General features: G+C 40.3%; 1 protein-coding gene across 5 annotated transcripts in view; it reads left to right on the top strand.

The window, feature by feature from the left end:
- GALNT10 (polypeptide N-acetylgalactosaminyltransferase 10) overlaps positions 1 to 17531 on the top strand; it is a 227358-nt gene that overhangs the window by 34795 nt on the left and 175032 nt on the right. The gene's annotated exons all lie outside the window — the stretch shown is intronic.

The raw sequence follows: 17531 nt of genomic DNA, 5'->3' as shown, positions 1-17531 counted from the left end.
CCGTGATTTTTATTCTATCAACTTTTCTGTAATCTGGGATTAATTTGTCCCAGTCCCTTGCCGCCTCCTCCTTCTTTGTCCATCTGTATCTTGCATACTTCATTGCTCCCAGACAGTGGCCAGTGAAAAGAGAGAAACTCCATTTGTCCTGTCAGTAATTTGTTGGCTAATTCTGATAAATGAAGTGGTGCCTGGGTGCCTGGAGAAGGCTGAAACTTCTGGCCCAAATGAAGCTTTATATTATTCATACATTTCTGTATTCATTCAGTTAACCATATTCATTCATTTACCATTCTGATGGGTTTTGTCCAACACCACCAAGCAATTCTCCAATTCTTAGTGGCACTGAATGTCCTACAAATTTAACTCAATTCTGACACTTTTCTACCTAGAGTTAGTGTCAGATGCCACAGGTTAAGGGCTCAGTCCCACAAGACTACCCCACTTCAGATGCCAGTCACAAGTCCAGGTTGTCACCTGTGCCTCTGACTATCTAGCTATAAATCAGAGGTTCCCACGACCCCTTCTTCGGGTTCAATTAATTTGGTAGAGCAGCTCACAGAACTCAGAGAAACATTTACTTATGTTTACCAGTTGATTATAAAGGATATTATAAAGGGTACAGATGAACACCTAGATGAAGGGTGAGGTCCAGAAGGATCCTGAGAGGAACCAGGGTGTGCCACCCTCCTCTCATGTTTACCAACCCCCAGAAGCTCATCAGATCTCCTTATTCAAGAGTTTTTATAGACATTAATCTGCAGCAGCCCCTTTCCCCTTCCCAGAGGTCCGTGGGTGGCCTTTCTAGTGACCACTCCCATCCCAGGGCTACCTGGGGGGGTCCTACCCTAAGCAACCTCATTACCATAAGCTCAGGTATCCTCAGAAGGGCTTCTTATGAATGACAGAGGACACTCCTATGACTGGAAATTCCAAAGGTTTTAGGAGCTTTGTGCCAGGAACCTGAGACAAAGACCAAATATGTACCACAACCATCCGTTCATCCAAACATTTACTCATTCGGCAAACTCTCAGTCATTTGATATTTATCAAAGTGTCTAATATGAGCCAGACACTATGATAGGTGCTGAAGATACAGTGGATAACATAGCACAGCCTCTGTCCACAAGAAGTTCACATTTTAGTGGAGAATTATTACTGCCATCTTCTTCTGGGCTTTCTTATTGTCTCACCTTTTCATGTTTTCTTTTCCCCCTGCCCTTTCTTGCCTTCTTTTGGATTTTTTTCTCATTTTACTTTTTTCTTGTCTTCAACTAAGAGAGTTCAGTATTCTATTTCTACACTTCGAGTAGTAAACCAAGAAATTTTAACCTGTATTTTGAGTCTAAAATTAATCAATATATTTACTCTTCTTCCAGCCGATACAAGGATCTTAGTGAACCCCTCAGCTTTGATCACCCCCTCTTCTGACTTATAAGCTATTGTCATGTATCTTAGTTATTATTTTTAATTCCATAAGACTGTACTCTTACGGTTTCACACAAACCTTCCAAATGGAATCACTTTGCTTCTACCTGAAGCATATTCTTTTAATTTCTTTGAGTGAGGGTCTCTTGATAGCAAACTCTAGGTTTTGCTTGAGAACTTCTTTATTTTGCGCCTGTCCTTGCTGGGTATACAATTCTAGTTTGACAGTTGTCTACCATTATATATTCAATACATTATTCTACTGACTTCTGGATTCTGTTACAGCTGTTGAGAAGTCAGGGGTCATATTGAAGCAGGAGGGAAGGGGGCAGGGCACAACCTTTAAAAGAATGATATAGCCATAGTACACGGTGAAAACTAGTGAGAACCAACTGGGTCCAAGATGGCAGAAGATTCACGGCTATCTTGGATCCAATTGTTTCTCACTAGTTTTCATCGTGTACTATGGCTATATCATTCTGTTAAAGGTTGTGCCCTGCCCCCTTCCCTCCTGTTTCAATATAATGATTATTCCTTTACATTAAGTCTGTCTTTCCTCTGGCTACTTTTAAGATTTTGTCTCTTTTTGATGTTCTGCAGTTTCACTATGACGTAGATTTTTAGAAACAGCTTTATTGAGGTATAATTGGCATAGAGTGAATTACACATGTTTAAAGTGTGTAATTTGGTAAGTTTTGACCTGTGTATATACTCATGAAACCATCACCACATCAAGATGATGAACATATCCATCATCCCCCAAAGTTTCCTATGTCCCTTTATGCTTGTAACCCTTCCATCCTGTCCTTTCCATTCTCCTATGTTCCCCAGGCAACCACTGATCTACTTTCTATCACTATAGGCTAATTTGTATTTTATAGAATTTTACACAAATGGAGTCACACAGTGTATACTTTTTTTTTTTAAGCTGACTTCTTTCACTCAGCATAGTTATTTTGAGATTCATCCTTGTTGTAGCATATACAATAGTTTGTTCCTTCTTATTGGTTGGTGATATTCCTTTGTATGGACATGCCACTGTTTATTTATCCATTTACTTGGTGGCTATTTGGGTTATTTCCACTTTGGGGCTAGTATAAAGTTTTTGTGAACATTGATGTTCAAGTCTTTCTATAGGCATATGCTTTTATTTCTCTTAGGTAAATCTGTAGGAGTGGAATGGCTGGATTATATGTTAGGTGTATACTGTTGGCCCCCCATATCCACGGGTTCCACATCTGTGGATTCAACCAACTGGATTGAAAACAATTTTTTTTTTAATTCCAGCAAGTTCCAAAAAGCAAAATTTGAATTTGACATGGGCCAGCAAATATTTATATAGCATTTATGTTGTATTAGGTATTATAAGTAATCTAGAGATGATTTAAAGTATATGGGAGGGCTCAGGACCTTCAAGATGGCAGAGGAGTAAGACATGGAGATCACCTTGCTTCCCACGAATACATCAAAAATACATCTACATGTGGAACAACTCCTGCAGAACACCTACTGAATGCCGGCAGAAGACCTCAGACTTCCCAGAAGGCAAGAAACCCCCCACATACCTGGGTAGGGCAAAAGAAAAAAGAAAAAACGAGAAAAAAGAATAGGGATGGGACCTGCACCTCTGGGATCGAGCTGTGAAGGAGGAAAGGTTTCCATACACTAGGAAGCCCCTTCACTGGAGGAGACGGCGGGGGTGGGGGGTGGGGGCGGGGGAGAAGGTGGAAGCTTCGGAGCCACGGAGGAGAGCACAGGGTGCGGAGGGCAAAGCGGAGAGATTCCTGCACATAGGATCAGTGCCAACCAGCACTCACCAGCCCGAGAGGCTTGTCTGCTCGCCCACTGGGGTGGGCGGGGGCTGGGAGCTGAGGCTCTGGCTTCGAAGTTTGGATCCCAGGGAGAGGACTGGGGTTGGCTGCCTGAACACAGCCTGAAGGGGCTAGTGCACCACAGCTAGCCGGGAGGGAGTCCAGGAAAAAGTCTGGACCTGCCTAAGAGGCAAGAGACCATTGTTTCAGGGTGCGCGAGGAGAGGGGATTCAGAGCACCGCCTAAACGAGCTCCAGAGACGGGCACGAGCCATGGCTATCAGCACGGACACCAGAAACAGGCATGAGATGCTAAGGCTGCTGCTGCAGCCACCAAGAAGCCTGTGTGCAAGCACAGGTCACTATCCACACCTCCCCTTCCAGGAGCCTGGGCAGCCCGCCACTGCCAGGGTCTCGTGATCCAGGGACAAATTTCTCGGGAGAACACATGGTGCGCCTCAGGCTGTTGCAACGTCACACCAGCCTCTGCTGCCACAGGGTCGCCCCGCATTCCGTACCCCTCCCTCACCCCCGGCCTGAGTGAACCAGAGCCCCCGAATCAGCTGCTACTTTAACCCCGTCCTGAGCGAAGAACAGACGCCCTCAGGTGACCTACACACAGAGGTGGGGCCAGATCCAAAGGTGAACCCCGGGAGCTGTGCGAACAAGGAAGAGAAAGGGAAATTTCTCCCAGCAGCCTCAGGAGCAGAGGATTAAATCTCCACAATCAACTTCATGTACCCTGCATCTGTGGAGTAACTGAATAGACAACGAATCATCCCAAAATTGAGGTGGTGGACTTTGGGAGCAACTGTAGATTTGGGGTTTGCTGTATGCAATAGACTAGTTACTGATTTTTATATTTATCTTAGTTTAGCTTTTAGTGCTTGTTATCATTGGTGGATATGTTTATTGGTTTGGTTGCTCTCTTCTTTTTTTTTTATTACTCTTTTAAAAAATATTAAAAATTTTTTTTATTTTAATAACTTTATTTTATTTTTTGTTTTCTTTCTTTCTTTTTTTTCTCCCTTTTCTTCTGAGCCATGCATCTGACAGGGTCTTGGTGCTCTGGCCGGGTGTCAGGCCTGAGCCTCTGAGGTGGGAGAACCGAGTTCACGACATTGGACTACCAGAGACCTCCTCGCCCCATGTAATGTTAATTGGCGAGAGATCTCCCAGGGATCTCCGTCTCAGTGTTAAAATCCAGCTCCACTCAAAGGCCAGCAAGCTCCAGTGCTGGACACCCTATGTCAGACAACTAGCAAGACAGGAACACAACCCCACCCATTAGCAGAGAGGCTGCCTAAAATCATAATAAGGTCACAGACACCCCAAAACACACCAGTCCTGCCCACCAGAAAAACAACATCCAGCCTCATCCACCAGAACACAGGCACCAGTCCCCTCCACCAGGAAGCCCACACAACCCACTGAACCAACCTTACCCACTGGGAGAAGACACCAAAAACAACGGGAATGATGAACCTGCAGCCTGCGAAAAGGAGACCCCAAACACAGTAAGTTAAGCAAACTGAGAAGACAGAGAAACACACAGCCAATGAAGGAGCAAGGTAAAAATCCACCAGACCAAACAAATGAAGAGGAAATAGGCAGTCTACCTGAAAAAGAATTCAGAGTAATGATAGTAAAGATGTTCCAAAATCTTGGAAATAAAATGGAGAAAATACAAGAAATGTTTAACGAGGACCTAGAAGAACTAAAGAGCAAATAATTATGAACAACACAATAAATGAAATTAAAAATTCTCCAGAAGAAATCAATAGCAGAATAACTGAGGCAGAAGAATGGATAATTGACCTGGAAGATAAATAGTGGAAATAACTACTGCAGAGCAGAATAAAGAAAAAAGAATGAAAAGAATTGAGGGAAGTCTCAGAGACCTCTGGGACAACATTAAATGCACCAGCATTCGAATTATAGGGGTCCCAGAAGAAGAAGAGAAAAAGAAAGGGACTGAGAAAATATTTGAAGAGATTATAGTTGAAAACTTCCCTAATATGGGAAAGGAAATAGTCAATCAAGTCCAAGAAGCGCAGAGAGTCCCACACAGGATAAATCCAACGAGAAACACTCCAAGGCACATAGTAATCGAACTATCAAAAGTAAAATACAGGGCTTCCCTGGTGGCGCAGTGGTTGAGAGTCCGCCTGCCAATGCAGGGGACACAGGTTCATGCCCCAGTTCGGGAAGATGCCACATGCCGTGGAGCGGCTAGGCCTGTGAGCCATGGCCACTGAGCCTGCGTGTCCGGAACCTGTGCTCCGCAACGGAAGAGGCCACAACAGTGAGAGGCCCACGTACCGCAAAAAAAAAAAAGAAAAAATATTAAAAGCAGCAAATAACATACAAAGGAATCCCCAAAGGGTTAACAGCTGATCTTTTGGCAGAAACTCTGCAAGCCAGAAGGGAGTGGCAGGACATATTTAAAGTGATGAAAGGGAAAAACCTACAACCAAGATTACTCCACCCAGCAAGGATCTCATTTAGATTCAACTGGAGAAATTAAAACCTTTACAGACAAGCAAAAGCTAAGAGAATTCCACCCCCACCCCCCCAAACCAGCTTTACAACAAATGCTAAAGGAACTTTTCTAGGCAGGAAACACAGGAGAAGGAAAAGACCTACAGTAACAAACCCAAAACAATTAAGAAAATGGTAATAGGAAAATACATATCGATAACTACCTTAAATGTAAATGGATTAAATGCTCCAACCAAAAGACATAGACTGGCTGAATGGATACAAAAACAAGACCTGTATATATGCTGTCCACAAGAGACCCACTTCAGACCTAGGGACACATACAGACTGAAAGTGAGGGGATGGAAAAAGATATTCCATGCAAATGGAAATCAAAAGAGAGCTGGAGTAGCAATTCTCATATCAGACAAAATAGACTTTAAAATAAAGACTATTACAAGAGACAAAGAAGGACACTACATAATGATCAAGGGATCGATCCAAGAAGAAGATATAACAATTGTAAATACTTACACACCCAACATAGGAGCACCTCAATACATAAGGCAAATGCTAACAGCCATAAAAGGGGAAATCGATAGTAACACATTCATAGTAGGGGACTTTAACACCCCACTTTCACCAATGGACAGATCATCCAAAATGAAAATAAATAAGGAAACAGAAGCTTTCAATGACACAACAGACCAGATAGATTTAATTAATATTTATAGGACATTCCATCCAAAAACAACAGAATACACATTCTTCTCAAGTGTTCATGTAACATTCTCCAGGATAGATCATATCTTGGGTCACAAATCAAGCCGTGGTAAACTTAATAAAATTGAAATTGTATCAAGTATCTTTTCCGACCACAATGCTATGATACTAGATATCAATAACCGGAAAAATCTGTAAAAAACACAGACACATGGAGGCTAAACGATACAGTACTTAATAACCAAGAGATTACTGAAGAAATCAAAGAGGGAATCAAAAAATACCTAGAAACAAATGACAGTGAAAACACGACAACCCAAAAGCTATGGGATGAAGCAAAAGCAGTTCTAAGAGGGAAATTTATAGCAATACAATCCTACCTCAAGAAACAAGAAACATCTCAAATAACAACCTGACCTTACACCTAAAGCAGTTAGAGAAAGAAGAACAAAAACCCCCCAATGTTAGCAGAAGGAAAGAAATCATAAAGATCAGATCAGAAATAAATGAAAAATAAATGAAGGAAACAATAGCAAAGATCAATAAAACTAAAAGCTGGTTCTTTGAGAAGATAAACAAAATTGATAAAGCATTAGCCAGACTCATCAAGAAAAAAAGGGAGAAGACTCAAATCAACAGAATTAGAAATGAAAAAGAAATAACAACTGACACTGCAGAAATACAAAGGAGCCTGAGAGATTACTACAAGCAAGTATATGGCAATAAAATGGACAGCCTGGAAGAAATGGACAAATTCCTAGAAAAGCACAACCTTCCAAGATTGGACCAGGAAGAAATAGAAAATATAAGGAGACTAATCACAAGCACTGAAATTGAGACTCTGATGAAACATCTTCCAACAAACAAAAGCCCAGGACTAGATGGCTTCACAGGCGAATTCTATCAAACATTTAGAGAAGAGCTAACACCCATCCTTCTCAAACTCCTCCAAAATATAGCAGAGGGAGAAACACTCCCAAACTCATTCTCTGAGGCCACCATCACCCTGATACCAAAACCAGACAAAGATGTTACAAAAAAAGAAAACTACAGGACAATATCACTGATGAATAAAGATGCAAAAATCCTTAACAAAATACTAGCAAACAGAATCCAGCAGCACATTAAAAGGGTCATACACCATGATCAAGTGGGATTTACCCCAGGAATGCAAGGATTCTTCAATATACGCAAATCAATCAGTGTGATACACCATATTAGCAAATCGAAGGATAAAAACCATATGATCATCTCAATAGATGCAGAAAAAGGTTTTGACAAAATTCAACACCCATTTATGATAAAAACTCTCCAGAAGGTAGACATAGAACTTACCTCAACATAATAAAGGCCATGTATGACAAAACTACAGCCAACATCGTTCTCAATGGTGAAAAACTGGAACCATTTCCACTAAGATTAGGAACAAGACAAGGTTGCCCACTCTCACCACTATTATTCAACATAGTGTTGGAAGCTTTAGCCACAGCAGTCAGAGAAGAAAAAGAAGTAAAAGGAATACAAATTGGAAATGAAGAAGTAAAACTGTCACTGTTTGCAGATGACTTGATACTATACATAGAGAATCCTAAAGATGCTACCAGAAAACTACTAGAGCTAATCAATGAATTTGGTAAAGAAGCGGGATACAAAATTAATGCACAGAAATCTCTTGCACGCATTCCTATACACTAATGATGAAAAATCTGAAAGAGAAATTAAGGAAACACTCCCATTTACCATGGCAACAAAAAGAATAAAATACCTAGGAATAAACCTACCTAAGGAGACAAAAGGCCTGTTTGCAGAAAACTATAAGACACTGATGAAAGAAATTAAAGATGATACCAACAGTTGGAGAGATATACAGTGTTCTTGGATTGGAAGAATCAACATTGTGAAGATGACTGTACTACCCAAAGCAATCTACAGATTCAGTGCAATCCCTATCAAACTACCACTGGCATTTTCCACAGAACTAGAACAAAAAATTTCACAATTTGAATGGAAACACAAAAGACCCCGAATAGCCAAAGCAATCCTGAGAAAGAAAAATGGAGCTGGAGGAATCAGGCACCTGGACTTCAGACTATACTACAAAGCTCCAGTAATCAAGACAGTATGGTACTGGCCCCAAAACAGAAATATAGATTAATGGAACTGGATAGAAAGCCCAGAGATAAGCCCATGCACATATGGTCACCTTATCTTTGATAAAGGAGGCAAGAATATACAATGGAGAAAAGATACCCTCTTCAATAAGTGGTGCTGGGAAAATTGGACAGCTACATGTAAAAAAATGGAATTAGAACACTCCCTAACAGCAAAACTGGACAGCTACGTGTAAAAGAATGAAATTAGAACCCTCCCTAACACTAAAACTGGACAGCTATGTGTAAAAGAGTGAAATTAGAACATTCCCTAACACTATACCCAAAATAAGCTCAAAATGGATTAAAGACCTAAATGTAAGGCCAGACACTATAAAGCTCTTATAGGAAAACATAGGCAGAACACTCTATGACATAAATCACAGCAAGATCCTTTTTGACCCACCTCTTAGAGAAATGGAAATAAAAACTAAAATAAACAAATGGGACCTAATGAAACTTAAAAGCTTTTGCACAGCAAAGGAAACCATAAACAAGACGAAAAGACAACCCTCAGAATGGGAAAAAATATTTGCAAACGAAGCAGCTGACAAAGGATTAATTTGCAAAATATGCAAGCAGCTCATGCAGCTCAGTAACAAAAAAAACAAACAACCCAATCCAAAAATGGGCAGAAGACCTAAATAGACATGTCTCCAGAGAAGATATACAGATTGCCAACAAACACATGAAAGGATGCTTAACATCACTAATCATTAGAAAAATGCAAAGCAAAACTACAGTGAGGTATCACCTCACACCAGTCAGAACGGCCATCATCAAAAAATCTACAAACAATAAATTCTGGCGAGTGTGTGGAGAAAAGGGAACCCTTTTGCACTGTTGATGGGAATGTAAGTTGATACAGCCCCTTTGGAGGACAGTATGGAGGTTTCCCCAAAAACTAAAAATAGAACTACCATGTGACCCAGCAATCCCACTACTAGGCATATACCCTGAGACAACCATAATTTAAAAAGTCACATACCACAATGTTCATTGCAGCTCTGTTTACAATAGTCAGGACATGGAAGCAACCTAAGTGTCCATTGACAGATGAATGGATAAAGAAGATGTGGCACATATATACAATGCAATATTACTTAGCCATATAAAGAAACGAAATTATATGTAGTGAGGTGGATGGACCTATAGTCTGTCATACAGAGTGAAGTAAGTCAGAAGGAGAAAAACAAATACCCTATGCTAACATATATATGGAATCTAAGAAAAAAAAAAGTGGTTCTGATGAACCTAGGGTCAGGACAGGAATAAAGACACAGACGTGGGGTATGGACTTGAGTACATGGGGAGGGGGAAGGGTAAGCTGAGATGAAGTGAGAGAGTGACATAGACATATATACAGTACCAAATGTAAAATAGATAGCTAGTGGGAAGCAGCCACATAGCACAGGGAGACCAGCTCAGTGCTTTGTGACCACCTAGAGGGGTGGGATAGGGAGGGTGTGAGGGAGATGCAAGAGGGAGGCGATATGGGGATATGTGTATACATATAGCTGATTCACTTTTTTATACAGCAGCAACTAACACAATAATCTAAAGCAATTGTAATCCAGTAAAGGTGTTTAAGAAAACATTAAAAAAAAAAGTAAATGGGAGGCTACTATATCATTTTACATAAGGAACTTGAGCATCCATGGATTTTGGTATCCTCACGAAATCCTGAAACCAATTCCCAACAGATACTGAGGATCTGCTCTATTTAACTTTTTAAAAGTTGTGGTGGTACCATTTTAAGTTCCCAGCAGCAGTGTTTGAGAATTTTACCAACTCCACATCACTATCAACACTTAGTGTTATCAGTCTTTTCAATTTTAGCCATTCTAATAGGTGTGTAGTAGAATCTCATTGTGGTTTTAATTTGTATTTCTCTGATGACCAGTGATGCTGAGCATCTTTTCATGTGCTTCTCTGCCCTGTGTGTATCTTCTTTGTAATGGGTTTGTTTAAATCTTTTGCCCATTCTTTAAAAATTGGGTTGTTTGGTTTCCCGTTATTGAATTTTGAGAGTTCTTTATATTCTGGATACAAGTCCTTTATCAGATACATGGTTTGCAGTATTTACTCTAGTCTGTGGCTTGTGTTTTTATTCTGTTAACAGTGGCAGAAATTTTAAATTTTGATATAGTTTGATTTATCAGTTTGTTCCTTTATATATCATGTTTTTGGTGTCATATCTAGAAATATTTGCCTAACCCAAAGTCACAAAGTTTTTTTCTTATGTTTTCTTCTAGAAGCTTTATAATTTTAGGTCTTAAATTTAGAGCTGTGATCCATTTTGAGTTAATTATCGTATGTAGCATGAAGTATGGATCAAAGTCCTCCTCATCCTCTTCCTTCTCATCCCCATCCCCCCTCCCTGCCCCTCCTCTTATATATTGGTATCCAGTTGTTCTAGTATTATTAGTTGAGTATACTGTCATTTCTCCACTTAATTGCCTTTGCACCTCTGTCAGAAATCGGTTGTTCATATATCTGTGGGTCTATATCTGTACCCTCTATTGTGTTTCATTGATTTATTTGTTTTTCTTTATGCCAGTACCACACTGTCTGGATTACTGTCACTTTATAGTATGTCTTGAAATCGGGTGTTAGTTATCCAACTTTATCCTTTTCCAAAGTTGTTTTGGCTATTCCAGGTACTTTGCATTTCCAGATGAGTCTTAGAATCAGTTTACCAATTACTGTAAAAGAGCCTGCTGGGATGTTTATTAGGATTACATTGAATCCATTGGTCAGTTTTAGAAAAATGGACATCTCATCAATAGTTATTCTTTTGTATATTGCATAGCTTTTTTGATAGAGTTTTTTATTTACCTTAGCAATATTTTGTTGTTTATGGTCTTTACATCTTTTTCAGATTTATCCAGTGGATTTGATAATTTTGGATTTTGTCATGAACGTTATTGCAAAAATTTCAGTTTCTTGTTCATTGCTAATATTTTAAAATACAATTTTTTTGTTTGTTTTTTGGGTTTTTAAGTTATTTTTATTATTTTTGGCTGCATTGGGTTTTCGTTGCCTCATGCAGCATTTCTCTAGTTGCAGAGAGTGGGGGCTGCTCTTCATTGCGGTGCTCAGGCTTCTCATTGCAGTGCCTTCTTTTGTTGCATAGCATGGGCTCTAGACACGCAGGCTTCAGTAGCTGTGGCACACGGGCTCAGTAGTTGTGGCTCACAGGCTCTAGAATGCAGGCTCAGTAGTTGTGGCTCACGGGCTTAGTTGCTCCGCAGCATGTGGGATCTTCCTGGACCAGGGATTGAACCCATGTTCCCTGCACTGACAGGTGGATTCTTAACCACTGTACCACCAGGGAAGTCCCCAATTTGTTTTTTAATATATTGTCTCTTGCAAACTTGCTAAACTCACTTATTAGTTCTAATAGCCTTTTGTGTACATTACATCAGTTTTTCTACATAGGCAATCATGTCTTTTGCAAATCTTTTCAATCTAGGTGACTTTGTATCTTTTTCTTGCCTTATTGCACTGGCTAGAAGCTCCAGTACAGTGTTGAATAAAAGCTGTGAGAGTGGATATCCTTGTCTTGTTTCTGATCTTTGGGTGAAAGTATTTAGTCTTAATGGTGACATTATATGTGATGCTAACTGTAGCTTTTTTGTAAATGGCCTTTATCAGATTGAGAAAGTTCCTTTCTAGTTTCTTGAAAGATTTTTTTGTTTTAATCAGGAGTAAATGTTGAATTTTGTCAACAGCTTTTTCTGTATTTATTGAAATGATTATTTGGTATTTCTTTTTTAATCTGTTAATATGTGGATTATATTGACAGATTTTGAATGCTAAACCAACCTTGCTTTCCTGGGATAAACTCCACTGGTCATGATTTATTATTCTTTTAATATATTGTTTGATTTGATTTGCTAAAATTATATTTAGAATTTTAATAACTGTTTTGAAGAGGGAATTTTTGTGTAGCTTTCTTTCAATGTTTTTGTCTGGCTTTGGTATTAGTGTATTTTTTTAAATCCTGCTTGGGATTAGTCTTTCAGAATCTTGGATTATTGTCTTTTATCAGTAGGAAATTTCTCAGCCATCATCTCTTCAATATTTCCATTGTCCCATTTTCGCTTTCCTTTCCTACTGTAACTTTAGACATTTTTAAGAACTTTCCACCATATCTTCCATGTCTCTTAGCTTCCCTCAAGTATTCCTTTTTGTTTTTTTATTAATTTTTATTGGAATATGGTTGCTTTACAATGTTGTGTTAGCCTCCATTGCACAATAAAATGAATCAGGTATACACATGCAGATATCCCCTCCCTTTTGGACTTCCCTCCCATTTAGGTTACCACACTGCATTAGGTAGAATTCCTGGTGCTATACAGTATGTTCCCATCGATTGTCTATTTTATACATAGCATCAATAATGTATATGTGTCAGTCCCAGTTTCCCAGTTCCTCCTGCCCCACCCCTTTCCCCCTTGGTATCCATACATTTGTTCTCTACGTCTGTGTCTCTATTTCTGCTTTGCAAATAAGATCATCTGTACCATTTTTCTAGATTCCACATATATGCGTTATTATACGATATTTGCGTTTTCCTTTCTGACATACTTCACTCTGTATGACACTCTCTAGGTCCATCCACGTCTACAAATGACCCAATTTCATTCATTTTTATGGCTGAGTAATACTCCATTGAATATATGTATCTTCTTTATTCATTACTCCATTGATGGACATTTAGGTTGCTTCCATGTCCTGGCTATTGTAAATAGTGCTGCTATGAGTATTGGGGTGCATGTGTTTTTTTGAATTATGGTTTTCTCTGGGTATATGCCCAGTAGTGGGATTGTTGGGTCATATGATAGTTCTATTTTTAGTTTTTTGAGGAACCTCCATACTGTTTTCCATAGTGGCTGTATCAGTTTACATTCCTACCAACAGTGGATGAGGGTTCCCTTCCTTTTTTTTTTTTTTTCCCTCAGTACTGCATTCTGAATAATTATCTTGGAGTTCTCTTCTAGTTAATCAGCTATTTGAGCTAGTTAGGCTACGGTTTTACCTACCTACTGAGGGTTTTTCTTTTTTTTTCCTAGTAGTATAGTTCTAAAAGTTGTATTTAGATATTTTTCAAATCTACTTGTTCTTTTTCATAGTCTCTTATTATTTTTTCATATTTTAAATCCTTTTTATTTATTAAAGCATGTTAAACACATTCTTTTTCTGATCACTGAAGGGTTTTTTGGCAGGTCTGATTTTGCTGTGTGTTTTCTTTTCACTGCTTTTCTAGTACCTCATTTCTTTATACATTTTGTATGTTCGTTTGTTTTACCATGGACTCATATTTCGTGGAACCTTTTCTGTGGGAATTCTCTGAAGGTGTGTTCCTCCAGGAAGGATTGGCATTTGGTTGTGCCACATACATGGTGGGATCATTTTACACTAAATTCTCAGTTTGAAGTTTTCATACCTCCCAGATACTCTGATTATGGACCACAAACTTGTACGAGGATTGGCTTGTGGCAACAAATTCTCAAGAGAGATTCTTTCCCACCCCATTTACTCATTGCTGAAATTTGAGCCAGTCCTCTGGGTGATGTAGGGAGTCCTAGCTCTATGTGATTGCTGGTATAGAGTGGATCCCTATACAACTCCCCACCTGGTGTGGACTCTGGCTTTGTCCTCTGTGTCCTGTGTTGTAAGAACATGTGCAAATCAACACTGGTGTTAACCTGTTTTAGTAAATGCCCTCAGACAAAAGCCAGTTTCACTTCTCCTTGCTTCTGGCTTCCTATTTTCGTTTGGTTTTTGGTTTCTGATTATTTCTTACTTTCTTGCAAACTTACCAATACATTTAAAAATATATGATTTTGTTTCCTTTCTTACATTTTTATTCTGCTTTTTTGGTTGTTTTTAGGTAGTGGTTTATCAGAGTATCCAGTCTACCATACTTCTGGAAATGAAAGTTGGGCCTCAAACATTTTTTTTTTTTTTTTTCGGTACGCGGGCCTCTCACCGCTGTGGCCTCTCCCGTTGTGGAGCACAGGCTCCGGACGCGCAGGCTCAGCGGCCGTGGCTCACGGGCCCAGCTGCTCCGCGGCATGTGGGATCTTCCCGGACCGGGGCACGAACCCGTGTCCCCTGCATCGGCAGGCGGACTCTCAACCACTGCGCCACCAGGGAAGCCCTAGCCTCAAACATTGTATGTTGTGGTTGTTAGAAACTGTTTCTTCTGTGGGATTAATTGCATTTATGTCAGTTTTGTTTTCCTTTCCTTTGGTAAACACCAGAAAACCAAGGGAGGGAGGGGTTTATTTTTCCCATATGGTAGTCTGTACACTGTGTTATTAAGACCATCTAATGAAGCCCTGGGCTTTACATCTTTCCCTTTTACTAAATCACCTAAGCCAACAGAGTTGAGGTTTTGTTTTAGTTTGATTAAAATACCTGTACTCCACCACATCTAGAGTCAGCCCTTATTGTATACTCTCATACTGTTCTTCCTGAGGGCCTATTGCTAATCAGCTTTGTGAACCTTGGGGTTGCCGTCGCCTTATTTGTAGATGAGGGGGATGGGTTGGATCTGTAATTCCCAGTCACTGGTCCACAGACTTGTTCCAGTTGTTGAAATTTTCACCAGTCCAAGGTAAAATTAAAGAAAAAATGGGGAGAGAACAGTGAGTTTTATCAAAGAGCTTATTGTGTTACTTATCCCAAGTGGATATCATTCCAACTTGGTATAATATGTCCTTTATTTTCTGAAACGGTAGCAGACGATAGGTTGTTTGTCTCCTTGGTTTGTTTGAATGTATTTATTGAACAGAACACAAAGCTGACAACACTAGGTCTCTTCCCAACATTTTGGTGTTGGGGGGGAATCTTTTCAAGTCCATTGAAATCAGAAGTCAAGGAATCACTAGGTTAGATAACTTTGAAATTGAACAGCCTCAGCTTTTCCATTGTATAGAGGGCGAGAGATGACTTTCCTTTTCCTATTAGCTGTAAAGTTTGGGTTTTTTTTTTTTAGCGGTACGCAGCCCTCTCACTGTTGTGGCCTCTCCTGCTGCGGAGCACAGGCTCCAGACGCGCAGGCTCAGCAGCCATGGCTCATGGGCCCAGCCGCCCTGCGGCATGTGGGATCTTCCTGGACCGGGGCATGAACCCGTGTCCCCTGCATCGGCAGGCAGACTCTCAACCACTGTGCCACCAGGGAAGCCCTAAAGTTTGGGTTTTGATTAATTTAATTTTGGGTTTTATTTTTCACCATGGGCATATTAGAATGAGAGTGAAGCCCGCTTTCTTGGGAGGAACGAGGCCATGATGGGGCAGTACCTTGGTCTGTCGTCTCAAAGTCATGCCTGTGTTTTCTAGGTCATGGTTTTGGTAGCAGCCTTATTGATAGCATATCTCTTCCGTGTACACGTTTTAGCTCTCTCGGTTACAGATAAGTCCTTTGATACTTGCATGCTTGCCTTTGCATTCTGGAATCCTAGAAACCCAGGTTTTCGTGTCCATCAGCTTTTCTGCACAGGATTCTGCATACTTTGGGTTGTGGATTAACTTCACTCCAGAGAGCCGGTTAATTCACATTCCCTTGCAGTATGTCAGCTCAAAGAAATGCTGCAGGCATGGGTGGCTCTCTGCCCTCATGGGAGGGAGAGCCAGACGGCTCAGCAAACAGCACAGTGACCTGTGAGAATCTTTAAGGCAGTGGGAAGAAACTGAAGGAAAAATATTTTAAGCAGATTTTTATAAAATGTGACAGTATTAGAAAGCCAGATCACTGGTGGGTTCAAGGTCTAGCTCCATCTTTCATTGCTGTATGGCTTCAGACAAGCTGCTTCATTTCTCTGGGCCTCTTATTTTTATCCTTAATAAAAATAGAAGGCTGTTATCTGTCCTTCTTCCTATATTTGATTGTTTGAAGATTATTTGGCTATTGTATGTAATTTGGTTATTATAAATGAGCTACTGTGGGCTATAACAGTGGTCAAATGCCAATAAGATTTATTGATTTATTCAGTGCAGGAGGCATAGTTCTATGGGATGGGAGTGCACTGGTGCAAAAACCACTCCCTGCCTTCAGGAAGCTTGCATTCTAGTGGAAGAAACAGACGATAAACAAGCGAAAAACATTAATAACACAATGGTGATGGGTGCTGTGAGGAAATAAACAGATTGGTGTAGGAGAGTCAGGGAGAGGGTTCAAGGAAGTTTCTTTGAAGAAGTGATGGTCAAGCTGTGACCTGAAGTCTGGAAAGAAGCCAGGAGAAGAGTTTTAGGTGGAATAAACAGCAAGGACGGGGCCCTGAGGCCACAGAGAGCCAGCTTGCTTGAACACTAGAAAGGAGTGCACCATGGCTAGAGGGCGGGACTTGTACTGGACACATGGTTAATTTTATACAGTGTGAAGCAGCTTCAACTTCCTGTCACATTTTTTTTCCTATTTTTCAAGCTTATTTGTCTTGGGGAACAAAAATTAATTTGTAGATATGTTCTGGATATTAAAAATCATTCCTAAAAATATCTTTAGAATGCAGAAGGGAGAATACTGTGCGGTAGAGTGTGGGCTGTGGAGTCAGTTGCCCCTCGGGTTCTCATGGGCTCTGCCACTTAGGAGCTGTCTGACCTTGGACAAGTTACTCAGCCTTCCTGAGCCTCAGTTTCCTCATCTATAAAATGAAGATAGTAAACCCTGAGCTCCATCCCTCAGAGGAATGTTATGTATATAGGATATTTTAGAGGAAATGATAAATATGAAAATGTGTGGAGTGTTTAAAGAGCATTATTAATGGGAGAGAGGATGTCTTGTCTCCCGGTTGGCTCTTTGCAAATCCCAGGCTCGTTGGGCTGTCGAAAATAGACAACTCAGAAGCCATGTGCCTTGGCTGGGGTGAATCAGTGCTAGCGTGCAGGTAGGTGGGAAGTCCATTCCAGGGCTGTGTCCTTTGCGTGCT

Source organism: Phocoena sinus, chromosome 3 (genome assembly GCF_008692025.1).
Source record: "Phocoena sinus isolate mPhoSin1 chromosome 3, mPhoSin1.pri, whole genome shotgun sequence".
NCBI lineage: Eukaryota > Metazoa > Chordata > Mammalia > Artiodactyla > Phocoenidae > Phocoena > Phocoena sinus.
The sequence above is the reverse complement of the archived record's forward strand: the minus strand, read 5'-3'. Positions and strand labels throughout refer to the sequence as shown.